Here is an 18,669-nt window from a genome sequence, read left to right on the forward strand (position 1 = left end):
TTGACTCATCTCCAGTCCCATCATTATCAAGATTCATATTGCAAAACAAAGGTTTGATAGGGGACACATCAATAACTTTTAGATCTTCATCTTTATTCTCATAAAAATTAGAAGAACACGCTTTCACAAAGCAATCTTTCTTACCACGCATCCTAGCGGTTCTTTCTTTGCACTCATCAATGGAAATTCTCATAGCTTTGAGAGACTCATTGATATCATGCTTAGGTGTAATAGATCTAAGTTTCAAAGAATCAACATCAAGAGAGATTCTATCCACGTTCCTAGCCAATTCGTCAACTTTAAGCATTTTTTCTTCAAGCAAAGCATTGAAATTATTTTGAGAAATCATAAATTCTTTAACACTAGTCTCAAATTCAGAGGGCATCTTATTAAAATTTCCATAAGAGTTGTTGCAGGAATTACCATAATTATTAGAGAAATTACTAGGGAACGGTCTAGGACTAAAATTTCCTCCATACGCGTTGTTACCAAAATTATTCCTACCAAAAAAATTCACATCCATAGATTCATTATTATTCTCAATCAAGGTAGACAAGGGCATATCATTAGGATCAGAAGAAACACTCTTATTAGCAAACAATTTCATAAGTTCATCCATCTTTCCACTCAAAACATTAATTTCTTCTATCGCATGCACCTTTTTACTAGTAGATCCTTCGGTGTGCCATTAAGAATAATTGACCATAATATTATCGAGGAGTTTAGTAGCTTCTCCTAAAGTGATTTCCATAAAAGTACCTCCCGCGGCCGAATCTAAAAGAATTCTAGAAGCAAAGTTCAATCCGGCATAAACATTTTGTATAATCATCCATAAATTCAAACCATGAGTAGGGCAATTACGTATCATTAATTTCATTCTCTCCCAAGCTTGTGCAACATGTTCATGATCAAGTTGCTTAAAATTCGTAATATCGTTTCTAAGAGAGATGATCTTAGCGGGAGGAAAATACTTAGAGATAAAAGTATATTTGCACTTATTCCAAGAATCAATACTTTTTTTAGGCAAAGACGAAAACCAGGTTTTAGCACGATCTCTAAGCGAAAAGGGGAATATCTTGAATTTAACAATATCACTGTCCACATCTTTCTTGTTTTGCATATCACATAAATCAACAAAACTATTTAGATGGGTAGCGGCATCTTCACTAGGAAGGCCGGCGAATTGATCTTTCATGACAAGATTCAGCAAAGCAGCATTTATTTCACAAGATTCAGCATCGGTAAGAGGAGCAATCGGAGTGCTAAGAAAATCATTGCTTTGGTGTTGGCAAAGTCACACAATTTAGTGTTGTCTTGAGCCATCGTGACAAGCAAGCAATCAAACACACGAGCAAACAAAAAGCAAGCAAAAAAAAGAAGACGTACGGAAAAAGAGGGCGAATAAAACGGCAAGGGTGAAGTGGGGGAGAGGAAAACGAGAGGCAAATGGAAAATAATGTAATGCGAGGGATAGGAGTTTGTGATGGGTACTTGGTATGTCTTGACTTGTGCGTAGACTCCCCGGCAACGGCGCCAGAAATGGCTAGTTGCTGGGAGTCAAATCTTAACTTGACTTGGCGTAAGCCTCCCCGGCAACGGCGCCAGAAATCCTTCTTGCTACCTCTTGAGCACTACGTTGGTTTTCCCTTGAAGAGGAAAGGGTGATGCAGTAAACTAGCGTAAGTATTTCCCTCAGTTTTTGAGAACCAAGGTATCAATCCAGTAGGAGGCCACAGTCAAGTCCCTTGTACCTACACAAACAAATAAGAACCTCGCAAACAACGCGATAAAGGGGTTGTCAATCCCTTCACGGTCACTTACGAGAGTGAGATCTGATAGAGATGATAAGATAATCTTTTTGGTATTTTTATGATTAAGACTAAAAGTAAAGAAAGCAAAATAACCGGTAATAGAAATAGCTTGTTGACGGGAGATTAATATGATGGAAAATAGACCCGGGGCCCACAGGTTCCAGTAGTGGCTTCTCTCAAGATAGCATAAGTATTACGGTGGGTAAACGAATTACTGTCGAGCAATTGATAGAATTGAGCATAGTTATGAGAATATCTAGGTATGATCATGTATATAGGCATCACGTCCGTCACAAGACCAAAACGATTCTGCATCTACTACTATTACCCCACACATCGACCGCTATCCAGCATGCATCCAGAGTATTAAGTTCATAAGAACAGAGTAACGCTATAAGCAAGATGACATGATGTAGAGGGATAAACTCATGCAATATGATATAAACCCCATCTTTTTATCCTCGATGGCAACAATACAATACGTGCCTTGCTGCCCCTGCCGTCACTAGGAAAGGACACCGCAAGATTGAACCCAAAGCTAAGCACTTCTCCCATTGCAAGAAAGATCAATCTAGTAGGCCAAACCAAACTGATAATTCGATGAGACTTGCAAAGATAACCAATCATACATAAAAGAATTCAGAGGAGATTCAAATATTGTTCATAGATAATCTGGATCATAAACCCACAATTCATCGGATCTCGACAAACACACCGCAAAAGAAGATTACATCGTATAGATCTCTAAGAGAATCGAGGAGAACTTTGTATTAAGATCCAAAGAGAGAGAAGAAGCCATCTAGCTAATAATTATGGACCCGAAGGTCTGAGGTAAACTACTCACACATCATCGGAGAGGCTATGGTGTTGATGTAGAAGCCCTCCGTGATCGGTGCCCCCTCCGGCAGGACGGCGGAAAAGGCCCCAAGATGGGATCTCACGTGTACAGAAGGTTGCGGCGGTGGAATTAGGTTTTCGTGGTCGCTTTGGATGGTTTGGGGGTACGTAGGTATATATAGGAGGAAGAAGTAGGTCGGTGGAGCCACGAGGGGCCCATGAGGGTGGAGGGCGCGCCCCCCTGCCTCGTGGCATCCTCGGTGATTTCTTGACGTCCACTGCAAGTCCTCTGGATCACGTTTGTTCCAAAAATCACGTTCCCGAAGGTTTCATTCCGTTTGGACTCCGTTTGATATTCCTTTCCTTCGAAACACTGAAATAGGCAAAAAAAACAGCAATTTGGGCTGGGCCTCCGGTTAATAGGTTAGTCCCAAAAATAATATAAAAGTGTATAAATAAGCCCATTAATCATCCAAAACAGAATATATACTAGCATGGAACAATCAAAAATTATATATACGTTGGAGACGTATCATGGGTGTGCTCCCGGCCGCCTCCAGACGAAGCAGGTTCTTTGGCCACAACAGGACCCACCCATTGCAATCAGCAAGCCACCGCGGGGTGTCTTCGTCATCCCCCTAGTACCAATGGAGCCAAATTCTTGTGGCCCGGTGAAAGATCGTGGATGTCGCCTGGAGGGGGGTGAATAGGCGCTTTAAAATAATTACGGTTGAGGCTTGAACAAATGCGGAATAAACCTAGCGGTTAATTTGTCAAGCACAAAACCTACAACAACTAGGCTCACCTATGTGCACCAACAACTTATGCTAAGCAAGAAAAACTACTAAGTGATAGCAAGATATATGACAAGAAACAATATGGCTATCACAAAGTAAAGTGCATAAGTAAAGGGTTCGGGTAAGAGATAACCGAGGCACGCGGCGACGACGATGTATCCCGAAGTTCACACCCTTGCGGATGCTAATCTCCGTTTGGAGCGGTGTGGAGGCACAATGCTCCCCAAGAAGCCACTAGGGCCACCGTAATCTCCTCACGCCCTCGCACAATGCAAGATGCCGTGATTCCACTAAGGGACCCTTGAGGGCGGTCACCGAACCCGTACAAATGGCCACCCTTGGGGGCGGTCACCGAACCCGTACACTTTGGCAACCCTTGGGGGCGGTCACCGAAACCCGTCAAATTGCTCGGGGTGATCTCCACAACCTAATTGGAGACCCCGACGCTTGCCCGGAGCTTTACACCACAATGATTGAGCTCCGAACACCACCAACCGTCTAGGGCGCCCAAGCACCCAAGAGGAACAAGCTCAAGGGCACCAAGCACCCAAGAGTAATAAACTTCTCAACTTGTAACTTCCACGTATCACCGTGGAGAACTCAAACCGATGCACCAAATGCAATGGCAAGGGCACACGGAGTGCCCAAGTCCTTCTCTCTCAAATCCCACCGAAGCAACTAATGCTAAGGAGGAAAAAGGGAGGAAGAACAAGAAGGAGAACACCAAGAACTCCAAGATCTAGATCCAAGGGGTTCCCCTCACATAGAGGAGAAAGTGATTGGTGGAAATGTGGATCTAGATCTCCTCTCTCTGTTCCCTCAAAAACTAGCAAGAATCCATGGAGGGATTGAGAGTTAGCAAGCTCGAAGAAGGTCAACAATGGGGGAAGAACACGAGCTAAAAAGATAAGGTTCATTGGGGAAGAAGACCTCCTTATATAGTGGGGGGAACAATCCAATCGTTACCCCCCACACCAGCCCCGCAGAGAGCGGTACTACCGCTCCCCCCCCCCCCCCGCGGTACTGCCACTGGGGACAGAGCGGTACTACCGCGGTGGTCAGGGCGGTACTACCGCATACGAGCGGTACTACGCCCCCCACTGCCGCGGCTAGTACCGTAAAACTCGACACGAAAAAAGACCCCTCGAATTGAGGCGGTACTAGCACGAGACTGCAGCGGTACTACGGCTGGGGGCTACCAGCGGTACTACCGCTCTAGAGCGGTACTACCGCTTGTAGCAGCCAAGCGGTACTACTGCTCCAGCCCGCGGTACTACCGCTGGGACCAAAACTGCCATAACTTCTGCATATGAGCTCCGAATTGAGCAAACTCAAGCTTGTTGGATACAAGACGACGAGTAGCATCAAAACAGCGAGGAGTGAAATCTCCAACCGAGAAGAACCGGCATAACCTTCCAACATCGAAAACATCATAGAAGATGCGAGTGAACTCCGTTTTCGATGAACTCAAGCTTGTCATCAAGATGACCATAAGCTCCAGAACTTACAAAGAGAAAAACCAAACAAGAACCAAGAAAGATGATGCAAGGATGCAATGGTTTGATCTCTCTACGAATGATACGATCAAGCTACTCATCGAGAGCCCCCCTTGATAGTACGGCAATTGATCCTATAACCCGGTCTCCCAACTACCATCATGAGACCGGTAAAATAGAAAACCTATCAAGGGCAAACCTTTGCCTTGCACATGGTCCACTTGAGCTAGATGATGACGATCTTGACTCCCTCAAGTTGGACCACCTTTCTTGGTTGCGTTGGCTCGATGAAGACTAGTTGATTGCTCCCCCATACTCCACTATGGGTGAGCCACTCTCCCGCACATCTTCACAAGTCCATTGTCACCACAATGGACGGCAAGCTTCAAGCATTTGATCTCTTCATGATGCTTCACTTGAACTTGCACACCGCAACCAAACCCCACAAAGAACTCTCACGAAGATCATGGGTTAGTGCACAAAGCGTAATTGACAATGCTTACCACACCCTGGGATCGCTTGATCCCTCTCGGTACATCTTCTACGCCTTGTGAGTTGATCAAGTTGATTCACTCTTGACTTAGTCTTGATCAACCATGAATCTTTTCAACTCTCTTCATTTGGATGATGTCTTGAAGATATACATGAATGATCACACAATCTTCTTCTCCAAGACATGCTTGCAATAAGCTCAACTCTCACATGACCAATCTTTGGATAATTCCTTCATAACACCTTGGTCACCACATAAACTCCTTGAAACCAACACATGAACTTCAAGAAATGCCTATGGACAAATCCTTTAAATATAACTCAAGGCAACCATTAGTCCATAGAGATTGTCATCAATTACCAAAACCAAACATGGGGGCACCGCATGTTCTTTCACCCGGTTTGACCCTGGCCACAGAAACCTTGAAATGTCCGGGGGGATCGGCCGGCCGTGGAACAATGGTTCCTTCGGCTTCATTATCGTCGCCTTCCCCACGTCCACCTTCAGGTCGCCGATGGTGTACAATATGGTGCATGGGGTTACGTCGGCCTTCAAAGACATGTCTGCGACGTGAGACATCTGAAAGGCAACGGAAACGGGAGATTATACATTTATTGAAGAGGGCCGGTGTGACAGATACCGTGAGGGCGTGATACGTCTCCAACGTATCTATAATTTTTGATTGCTCCATGCTATATTATCTACTGTTTTGGACATTATTGGGCTTTATTATTCACTTCTATATTATTGTTGGGACTAACTTATTAACCGGAGGCCCAGCCCAGAATTGTTGTTTTTTGCCTATTTCGGAGTTTCGCAAAAAAGGAATATCAAACGGAGTCCAAACGGAATGAAACCTTCGGGAACGTGATTTTCAGAATGAACAAGATCCAGGAGACTTGGACCCTACGTCAAGAAATAAAGGAGGAGGCCACGAGGTAGGGGGGCGCGCCCTCCACCCTCGTGGGCCCCCTGTTGCTCCACCGACGTACTCCTTCCTCCTATATATACCTACGTACCCCCAAACGATCAGATACGGAGCCAAAAACCTAATTCCACCGCCGCAACCTTCTGTACCCACGAGATCCCATCTTGGGGCCTGTTCCGGAGCTCCGCCGGAGGGGGCATCGATCACGGAGGGCTTCTACATCAACAACATAGCCCCTCCGATGAAGTGTGAGTAGTTTACCTCAGACCTTCGGGTCCATAGTTATTAGCTCGATGGCTTCTTCTCTCTTTTTGGATCTCAATACAATGTTCTCCCCCTCTCTCGTGGAGATCTATTCGATGTAATCTTCTTTTGCGGTGTGTTTGTTGAGACCGATGAATTGTGGGTTTATGATCAAGTTTATCTATGAACAATATTTGAATCTTCTCTGAATTCTTTTATGTATGATTGGTTATCTTTGCAAGTCTCTTCGAATTATCAGTTTGGTTTGGCCTACTAGATTGATCTTTCTTGCAATGGGAGAAGTGCTTAGCTTTGGGTTCAATCTTGCGGTGTCTTTTCCCAGTGACAGTAGGGGCAGCAAGGCACGTATTGTATTGTTGCCATCGAGGATAACAAGATGGGTATTTTTTATCATATTGCATGAATTTATCCATCTACATCATGTCATCTTGCTTAAGGCGTTACTCTGTTTTTATGAAATTAATACTCTAGATGCATGCTGGATAGTGGTCGATGAGTGGAGTAATAGTAATAGATGCAGGCAGGAGTCGGTCTACTTGTCTCGGACGTGATGCCTATATACATGATCATACCTAGATATTCTCATAACTATGCTCAATTATGTCAATTGCTCAACAGTAATTTGTTCACCCACCGTAAAATACTTATGCTCTCGAGAGAAGCCACTAGTGAAACCTATGGCCCCCGGGTCTATCTTCATCATATTAATCTTCCATTACTCAGTTATTTCCTTTGCTTTTTACTTTTCTTTTATTTTACTTTGCATCTTTATCACAAAAATACCAAAAATATTATCCTATCATATCTATCAGATCTCACTCTCGTAAGTGGCCATGTAGGGATTGACAACCCCTTATCGTGTTGGTTGCGAGGATTTATTTGTTTTGTGTAGGTGTGAGGGACTCGCGCGTAGCCCCCTACTGGATTGATACCTTGGTTCTCAAAAACTGAGGGAAATACTTACGCTACTTTGCTGCATCACATTTTCCTCTTCAAGGGAAAACCAACGCAGTGCTCAAGAGGTAGCAAGAAGGATTTCTGGCGCCGTTGCCAGGGAGGTCTACGCAAAAGTCAACATACCAAGTACCCATCACAAACCTTTATCTCCCGCATTACATTATTTGCCATTTGCCTCTCGTTTTCCTCTCCCCCACTTCACCCTTGTCGTTTTATTCGCCCTCTCTTTTCCGTTTGCCTCTTTTTCGCTTGCTTTTTGTTTGCTCGTGTGTTGGATTGCTTGTTTGTCACGATGGCTCAAGATAATACCAAATTATGTGACTTTACCAATACCAACAATAATGATTTCCTTAGCACTCCGATTGCTCCTCTTACCAATACTGAATCTTGTGAAACCAATGCTGCTTTGTTGAATCTTGTCATGAAAGATCAATTCGCCGGCCTTCCTAGTGAAGATGTTGCTACTCATCTAAATAGCTTCGTTGATTTGTGTGATATGCAAAAGAAGAAGGATGTGGACAATGATATTATTAAACTGAAGCTATTTCCTTTTTCGCTTAGAGATCGTGCTAAAGCTTGGTTTTCGTCTTTGCCTAAAAATAGTATTGATTCATGGAATAAGTGCAAAGATGCTTTTATCTCTAAGTATTTTCCTCCCGCTAAGATCATCTCTCTTTGAAACGATATTATGAATTTTAAGCAACTTGATCATGAACATGTTGCACAAGCTTGGGAGAGGATGAAATTAATGATACATAATTGCCGTACTCATGGTTTGAATTTGTGGATGATTATACAAAAAATTTATGCCGGATTGAATTTTGCTTCTAGAAATCTTTTAGATTCGGCCGCGGGAGGCACTTTTATGGAAATCACTTTAGGAGAAGCTACTAAACTCCTAGATAATATTATGGTTAATTATTCTCAATGGCACACTGAAAGATCTACTAATAAAAAAAGTGCATGCGATAGAAAAATTAATGTTTTGAGTGGAAAGATGGATAAACTTATGAAATTATTTGTTACTAAGAGTGTTTCTTCTGATCCTAATGATATGCCTTTGTCTACTTTGATTGAGAATAATAATGTATCTATGGATGTGAATTTTGTTGGTAGGAACAATTTTGGTAACAACGCGTATAGAGGAAACTTTAATCCTAGGCCTTATCCTAGTAATTCCTCTAATAATTATGGTAATTCCTACAACAACTCTTATGGAAATTTTAATAAGATGCCCTCTGAATTTGAGACTAGTGTTAAAGAGTTTATGAATTCACAAAAGAATTTCAATGCTTTGCTTGAAGAGAAATTGCTTAAAGTTGATGAATTGGCTAGGAACGTTGATAGAATTTCTCTTGATATTGATTCTTTAAAACTTAGATTTATTCCTCCTAAGCATGATATCAATGAGTCTCTCAAAGCCATGAGAATTTCCATTGATGAGTGCAAAGAAATAACCGCTAGGATGCGTGCTAAGAAAGATTGCTTTATGAAAGCCTGTTCTTCAAATTTCTATGAAAATAAAGATGAAGATCTAAAAGTTATTGATGTGTCTCCTATTAAATCCTTGTTTTGCAATATGAATCTTGATAATGATGAGACTGAATATGATCCACCTTTACCTAGAAGGTGTTCCAAAAATTCGGAGTTTTTAGATCTTGATGCTAAAATTGATAAAAGTGGGATTGAAGAAATCAAAACATTAGATGTTAATAAACCCACTATTTTGGATTTCAAGGAATTTAATTATGATAATTGCTCTTTGATAGATTGTATTTCCTTGTTGCAATCCATGCTAAATTCTCCTCATGCTTATAGTCAAAATAAAGCTTTTACCAAACATATCGTTGATGCTTTGATGCAATCTTATGAAGAAAAACATGAGTTGGAAGTTTCTATTCCTAGAAAACTTTATGATGAGTGGGAACCTACTATTAAAATTAAGATTACGGATCATGAGTTCTATGCTTTATGTGATTTGGGTGCTAGTGTTTCCACTATTCCCAAAACTTTGTGCGATTTGCTAGATTTCCGTGATTTTGATGATTGCTCTCTAAACATGCACCTTGCGGATTCCACGATTAAGAAACCTATGGGAAGAATTAATGATGTTATTATTGTTGCAAATAGGAACTATGTGCCCGTAGATTTTATTGTTCTTGATATAGATTGTAATCCTTCATGTCCTATTATTCTTGGTAGACCTTTCCTTAGAACGATTCGTGCAATTATTGATATGAAGGAAGGGAATATTAGTTTCCAATTTCCATTAAAGAAAGGCATGGAACAGTTCCCTAGGAAGAAAATAAAATTACCATATGAATCTATCATGAGAGCCACTTATGGATTGCCTACCAAAGATGGCAATACCTAGATCTATCCTTGCTTTTATGCCCAGCTAGGGGCGTTAAACGATAGCGCTTGTTGGGAGGCAACCCAATTTTATTTTTAGTTTTTTTGCTTTTTGCTTCTGTTTAGGAATAAATATTTGTTCTAGCCTCTGGTTAGATGTGTTTTTATGTTTTAATTAGTGTTTGTGCCAAATTAAACCTATAGGATCTTCTTGGATGATAGTTATTTGATCTTGCTGTAATTTCTAGAAACTTTCTGTTCACAAAATTAATTGTTAAAAATCACCAGAACGTGATAAAATACTGATTCCAATTGCTGCTCATCAATAAACAAATTTTCTAGGTCGTCCTATTTTGGCTGATTTTTTGGAGTACCAGAAGTTTGCGTTAGTTACAGATTACTACAGACTGTTCTGTTTTTGACAGATTCTGTTTTTCCTGTGTTGTTTGCTTATTTTGATGAATCTATGGCTAGTAAAATAGTTTATAAACCATAGAGAAGTTGGAATATAGTAGGTTTAACACCAATATAAATAAATAATGAGTTCATTACAGTACCTTGAATTGGTCTTTTGTTTTCTTTCGCTAACGGAGCTCACGAGATTTTCTGTTGAGTTTTGTGTTGTGAAGTTTTCGAGTTTTGGGTGAAAGATTAGATGGATTATGGAACAAGGAGTGGCAACAGCCTAAGCTTGGGGATGCCCATGGCACCCCCAAGATAATCTAAGGATACCAAAAAGCCAAAGCTTGGGGATGCCCCGGAAGGCATCCCCTCTTTTGTCTACTTCCATCGGTAATTTTACTTGGAGCTATATTTTTATTCACCACGTGATATGTGTTTTGCTTGGAGCGTCTTGTATGATTTGAGTCTTTGCTTTTTAGTTTACCACAATAATCCTTGCTGTACACACCTTTTGAGAGAGCCATACATGATTTGGAATTTGTTAGAATACTCTATGTGCTTCGCTTATATCTTTTGAGTTATATAGTTTTGCTCTAGTGCTTCACTTATATCTTTTAGAGCACGGTGGTGGATTTGTTTTATAGAAACTATTGATCTCTCATGCTTCACTTAGATTATTTTGAGAGTCTTAAATAGCATGGTAATTTGCTTAAATAATCCTAATATGCTTGGTATTCAAGATTAGTAAAAACTTTCTTATGAGTGTGTTGAATACTAAGAAAAGTTTGATGCTTGATAATTGTTTTGAGATATAAAGATGGTGATATTAGAGTCATGCTAGTTGAGTAGTTGTGAATTTTAGAGATACTTGAGTTAAAGTTTGTGATTCCTGTAGCATACACGTATGGTGAACCGTTATGTGATGAAGTCGGAGCATAATTTATTTATTGATTGTCTTCCTTATGTGTGGCGGTCGGGGACGAGCGATGGTCTTTTCCTACCAATCTATCCCCCTAGGAGCATGCGCGTAATACTTTGCTTTGATAACTTATAGATTTTTGCAATAAGTATATGAGTTCTTTATGACTAATGTTGAGTCCATGGATTATACGCACTTTTCCTCCTTCCACCATTGCTAGCCTCTCTAATACCGCGCACTTTTCACCGGTATCATACACCCACCATAAACCTTCCACAAAACAGCCACCATACCTACCTATCATGGCATTTCCATAGGCATTCCGAGATATATTGCCATGCAACTTTCCACTGTTCCGTTTATTATGACATGCTCCTTCATTGTCATATTGCCTTGCATGATCATGTAGTTGACATCGTATTTGTGGCAAAGCCACCGTTCATAATTCTTTCATACATGTCACTCTTGATTCATTGCATATCCCGGTACACCGCCGGAGGCATTCATATAGAGTCATATTTTGTTCAAAGTATCGAGTTGTAATTGTTGAGTTGTAAGAAAATAGAGGTGTAATGATCTTCATTTTTTAGAGCATTGTCCCAAGTGAGGAAAAGGATGATGGAGACTATGATTCCCCCACAAGTCAGGATGAGACTCCGGACGAAAAATAAAAATAAAATAAAAAAAGGAGGCCATAAAAAAAGAAGAAAAGGCCCAAATAAAAAAGAGAGAAAAAAATGAGAGAAAAAGAGGGAAGGGACAATGTTACTATCCTTTTACCACACTCGTGCTGCAAAGTAGCACCATGATCTTCATGATAGAGAGTCTCCAATTTTGTCACGTTCATATACTAGTGGGAATTGTTCATTATAGAACTTGGCTTGTATATTCCAATGACGGGCTTCCTCAAAATGCCCTAGGTCTTCGTGAGCAAGCGAGTTGGATGCACACCCACTTAGTTTCTTTTGTTGAGCTTTCATATGCTTATAGCTCTAGTGCATCCGTTGCATGGCAATCCCTACTCACTCACATTGATAACTATTGATGGGCATCTCCATAGCCCGTTTATACGCCTAGTTGATGTGAGACTATCTTCTCCCTTTTTGTCTTCTCCACAACCACCATTCTATTCCACATATAGTGCTATGTCCATGGCTCACGCTCATGTATTGCGTGAAGATTGAAAAAGTTTGAGAATGTCAAAAGTATGAAACAATTGCTTGGCTTGTCATCGGGGTTGTGCATGATTTAAATATTTTGTGTGGTGAAGATAGAGCATAGCCAGACTATATGATTTTGTAGGGATAACTTTCTTTGGCCATGTTATTTTGAGAAGACATTGGTTTGTTAGTATGCTTGAAGTATTATTATTTTTATGTCAATATTAAACTTTTGTCTTGAATCTTTCGGATCTGAATATTCATACCACAATTAAGAAGAATTACATTGAAATTATGCCAAGTAGCACTCCGCATCAAAAATTCTGGTTTTATCATTTACCTACTCGAGGACGAACAACAATTAAGCTTGGGGATGCTTGATACGTCTCCAACGTATCTATAACTTTCGATTGCTCCATGCTATATTATCTACTGTTTTGGACATTATTGGGCTTTATTATTCACTTTTATATTATTTTTGGGACTAACTTATTAACCGGAGGCCCAGCTCAGAATTGCTGTTTTTTGCCTATTTCAGAGTTTCAAAGAAAAGGAATATCAAACGGAGTCCAAACGGAATGAAACCTTCGGGAACGTGATTTTTAGAACGAACAAGATCCAGGAGACTTGGACCCTACGTCAAGAAATAAAGGAGGAGGCCACGAGGTAGGGGGCGCGCCTACCCCCCAGGGCGCGCCCTCCACCCTCGTGGGCCCCCTGTTGCTCCACCGACGTACTCCTTCCTCCTATATATACCTACGTACCCCCAAACGATCAGATACGGAGCCAAAAACCTAATTCCACCGCCGCAACCTTCTGTACCCACGAGATCCCATCTTGGGGCCTGTTCCGGAGCTCCGCCGGAGGGGGCATCGATCACGGAGGGCTTCTACATCAACACCATAGCCCCTCCGATGAAGTGTGAGTAGTTTACCTCAGACCTTCGGGTCCGTAATTATTAGCTAGATGACTTCTTCTCTCTTTTTGGATCACAATACAATGTTCTCCCCCTCTCTCGTGGAGATCTATTCGATGTAATCTTCTTTTGCGGTGTGTTTGTTGAGACCGATGAATTGTGGGTTTATGATCAAGTTTATCTATGAACAATATTTGAATCTTCTCTGAATTCTTTTATGTATGATTGGTTATCTTTGCAAGTCTCTTCGAATTATCAGTTTGGTTTGGCCTACTAGATTGATCTTTCTTGCAATGGGAGAAGTGCTTAGCTTTGGGTTCAATCTTGCGGTGTCCTTTCCCAGTGACACTAGGGGCAACAAGGCACGTATTGTATTGTTGCCATCGAGGATAACAAGACGGGGTTTTATCATATTGCATGAATTTATCCCTCTACATCATGTCATCTTGCTTAAGGCGTTACTCTGTTTTTATGAACTTAATACTCTAGATGCATGCTGGATAGCGGTCGATGAGTGGAGTTATAGTAGTAGATGCAGGCAGGAGTCGGTCTACTTGTCTCGGACGTGATGCCTATATACATGATCATACCTAGATATTCTCATAACTATGCTCAATTCTGTCAATTGCTCAACAGTAATTTGTTCACCCACCGTAAAATACTTATGCTCTCGAGAGAAGCCACTAGTGAAACCTATGGCCCCCGGTCTATCTTCATCATATTAATCTTCCATTACTCAGTTATTTCCTTTGCTTTTTACTTTGCTTTTATTTTACTTTGCATCTTTATCACAAAAATACCAAAAATATTATCCTATCATATCTATCAGATCTCACTCTCGTAAGTGGCCGTGTAGGGAGTGACAACCCGTTATCGCGTTAGTTGCGAGGATTTATTTGTTTTGTGTAGGTGCAAGAGACTCGTGCGTAGCCTCCTACTGGATTGATACCTTGGTTCTCAAAAACTGAGGGAAATACTTACGCTACTTTGCTACATCACCCTTTCCTCTTCAAGGGAAAACCAACGCAGTGCTCAAGAGGTAGCAGGGCGTCGAGCTCAGCCAAAGACGAAGCACCGCTGAGCACGTTCGGTGCCGGAGCCGGTGCGGGAGCAGGTGCAGGTGCTGGTGCAACGCTAGTCGAGTTGCTCCTGAAGTAGTCAGCAAGGGGAAAGTCAGCTGCATTTTTTTTCTGGATTTTGTCTGCTCCAATTGAAAACGGCCGGAACCAAGACAGTAGACATATCTACAACCACCTGTTTTGTGGCAGCTACCGCTGTTGCGACTGTCTCAGATGATTTCTTCTCAACCGCAATCTCAACCTTCTTGTCGATGTTTTCTTTAGTTAACCTCCGTCTTTCCTTTCTCTCCTCTGTGGTCTCACGGTAGTACTTCTTCCATGTGGCGCCATCTCCGACACCGTGCACGCGTCCATACGACGGCCGAGTCTCCACTGGGAGTCCTTTCAATATGTTCAATGCCTGGTTGAATGGAGTGTCCCACTTGGGCCTCGCCAACGCCTCAGACGGCGAGTCGCTTTCGGCCGCAATCCTGTGCTGCTCTCTCTGCAAAAGGAACAAGGATCATTTACAAATATGACTAATGTGCAGTCGAATTGATCAGAAACTAAAATTACCAGCAGTCTCATGAACTCCGTCGTGACCGGGTCCATCTCGAAACCTTCTTGACTGAGTCCCAATGGTGTCGTGCCCTGAGGACGTCACGCTCCTGCGGGACGGTGAAGTCCGCCAAGGGGTCTGGGATGCCCAGACTCTCGCATTTCGCGTCCTCCTTGGCCCATATGGACCTCTTCCCGCCGTAACCACGGCTTCCGAGGTGGTGGCACCCCATGTTCCTCTGTTGAAGCCCCTTCATGTACTTCGACTTTTTTTTGGCAGCTTCGGCCTCGCAAGCCGCCTTGAATATTTCAAAGTGCTCTACCGTGATTGTCGGATTATCCTTTACAATCCCGGAATAGGGTTCCTTTTTGTTGACGATCCAATGTTTCACCCTTGCTTTCCATGCGGCCAATGCGTCGCTAAACTTGGTCATGGCGTGTTTGTTTATCTTCTTCATTGCTGGGTCCTTATCTGGATCTTTATAATCCTTTTCATTCCGACCCGGGAATAAGAATATCTGGTGCAGCTTCTTTAGGAGGGAGGGCCTCATATTATCTATCTTCTGTAGTTTCTCATCGTTGATGGTGGCGGTTGTCCATACGATGCAGCCTATTTGATTGTCGTAGCACGATCGCGCTTCCTCGGGCGCTTGGCTCAAAAATGCCATCGTCCATATCCGTGACCACCAGTCTAGTAGTCATGAGCTGGTTTGGGCGTCGTGGCCTCTTTGCTTTCGGTTCTAGACCGGCTCCTCTAGTGTCGGCGCCGGTGTCAGTCTCATCGCCGGTTTGCATGTCGGTATCAGTCCCCGATGCGACAGGTGGGCCTAGCAACAACATCCGTTGATCGTCGGCTTCCCTCAAAAATTCGGCTGCCGCCAGGTAGACGTCGTCGCAACCAACAGAACCCTGTCCTTCATCGTTGCTAGCCATGTTTCCTATGATTAAATCTAGTCAATTAATTCTAGACCTAATAAAATGAATAATGATATAAAAAAGGCCTATGTTTTGCAGGAACGTTGACTCCTTCCCGGTGCAGCAAATCCCGGGCACTCGATATGTCCTAGTTTGTAGCACAAGTCATGCCGAAATTCACGGAAAATTTCGGCATGACCTTTGCTAAAAAGTGGACAAATCGAGCACCTGAAATTTGCCGGAACGCAAATGAATCAACATTCCAGCAAAACATAGGCCACTCGGCTTCATTCCCTGAAAACAGTGTTCAAATAACCATCTTCGACACCGCAACACATGTCCAAATATACACGAGCAACCACATGTCCAAATATACATGTCCAAATTTCACAAGCTAATTCAAAAACTAACTGTAGAAGAAAAAAAAATTAACTACTAATAGAACAAAATTCAGTTAACTTTAGTGCTCTATAATGATGAAAGAAAAAAATTCAGTTAACTACTAATTTCATTCATTTAGTTTATTCATTTAACTTCACCTAATTAACCTACTGTACAACTACTACTAGCAGCACTACTAACCTAATTAACCTAGCAAAACCCTACTGCCCTAACTAAAAAACATCTAAATAACATCTACTAGTACCACTACTGCCCTAACCTAATTAACATCTACTAGTATCACTATATACTACTAGCAGCACTGCTACAACATTTTCTTCATTTTTTTCTTTTAAAAAACATCTATGAAAACAAAAACCCTAATTAAACCCTACTGCCCTAACTAACTTTTGCTATAAACCAAATTTTTTGCTCTAAACTAATTTTTGCTCTAACATCTACTACTTAACATCTTTTGCTCTAAACTAATTTTTTTGCTATAAGCTAACTTTTGCTCTAAACTAATTTTTGCTCTAAAATGCAGAGAGAGGAGGGGTGGGGGGAGGGGTGGGGGCCTTACAGAGAGGGGAGAGACGGTGGCGGGGAGGTGCTCGGCGACGGAGGCAGGGGCGGGGAGGGTGGGCTCAGGCTCGGGAAGCGGCAGTCCTGGGCGGGCTCGGGCGGTGGTGAGGTCGAGGGCGGCGGCGGTGAGGCTGAGGGCGGCCTCGGGTGGCGGCGGTGAGGATGAGGGCGGCCTCGAGGGGAGATGGTGAGGTTGCGGGCGTCGACGCCGGCAGGAGACGGCGGTGAAGTGGGGCGACGGCGAATTGGAGAGACGGCGGCGATATGGGGCGAGGGATTTGGGGGAGAAGTGGTGGCCGGGGGAGGGAAACCGCTGGTTAAGTGAAATATAACGGTAGCGCGTTACTGAAAACACGCTATAGCTCAGTTAGCTATAGCGCCTTATAGTAAACGCGCTACTGCTATGCCTTCCTCCTTTTTCCCTTTTTCATTTATTTTTCTTTACATTTTTTTCCTTTCTCCTTTTTCTATTTCTTTCATTTTCAATTACTTTTCTATTTGTTTTTCATTTACTTTTCTTTTCGTTAGCAGTAGCGCCTTACACCTAGACGCGCTGCTACAACAATATTAGCGGTAGCGCGGTTTCTGGAAGACCGCTACTACTATGTGTAGCCTATCGGCTTAGTGGTGGGAATTTTAGTAGTAGCGCTTTTACAACTAGACGCGCTACTGCTATATTTGTATCTGCAGCGCGCTTATTCTGCACGTGCTACTGCTTTGTAGCAGTAGCGCTTTTTTAACAAGCGCTACTGCTAAAGTTCTGTGTATAAGGTTTTCTCTAGTAGTGCTAGTGTCATTACGATGGCATGCATGCAAGTATTAAACAGGTTGCTAGTACGAGAAAATATCATTAATTATTTCCTCAATAATTGTTGGTGGCCTTGTATAAATGCAAAACGTATATTCCATAGTGGCCTTGTATAAGTAAATGGAGGGAGTATAATTTTCAGCTTATTTCTTATCTTCCAAGAATACTCGGAAGGCTGTAGGCAAGACATACTACAGCTATGACTCCGAGATTAATTGTGAGGAGAAAGGTTATCTTGTCTCATCATAGATGATGTTGAGGTCTTTAAAACGAATCATTCTATCCTCCCAAATTTTACTGGATACATGCCGCTAGTCCATAAATTGCATGATGGTAACTTAATTGCCAAAAACTTGGTAAGATTTTGTTAATGATGGTAACTTTATTGCATACATTCTTCTTAAGTATATAAACTACATTGCTAACTATATATGTTACTATTACGTTTTTCAATAGAGGCTCCCGAAGGAGGTTGTGCCTTACATGTTGTTTACCGAAGGTTGTATGCATATGGTTAACTTACGACCAACTCCTTCGAAGGCTTACTATACTACATACTCGATTTCTTCAAATGATGGAAGGCTCAAAATCAAAGACTGGAGCAAAGTGATGAATGCGCACACATAACTAATTGGAGACAACATGAATGTGCGCAAGCCACAAGTTGAAGATAGGTTTATCTCCATTCTCCATTATGGAGATGGACCGGTTTATCTCTTTTATGGTATTTTACCTACGAGAGAGGAGTAGGTCCTAGGTATTAAGAACAGTTAGTTAGTGTTGATTATGACTATGATGATGAGAAGTTGTTATTATGTGCGAAAATGATGATGAGGAGGAGTTGTTATATGACAATCATGCATTATGATGATGATGATGATGATGATGATGAGTTATTATATCATTGGGTGAAAGAACCACGGATTAGTTTCAAGTGGATGGATCCAAAGTGACCAAGTCATGCTAATCCATGACTTGATCACTTTGGATCCATCCACTTGAAACTAATCCAGGGTTCTTTCACCTAGTGATGTA

Source organism: Aegilops tauschii, chromosome 2 (assembly GCF_002575655.3).
Source record: "Aegilops tauschii subsp. strangulata cultivar AL8/78 chromosome 2, Aet v6.0, whole genome shotgun sequence".
In the NCBI taxonomy this organism is placed as follows: domain Eukaryota; kingdom Viridiplantae; phylum Streptophyta; class Magnoliopsida; order Poales; family Poaceae; genus Aegilops; species Aegilops tauschii.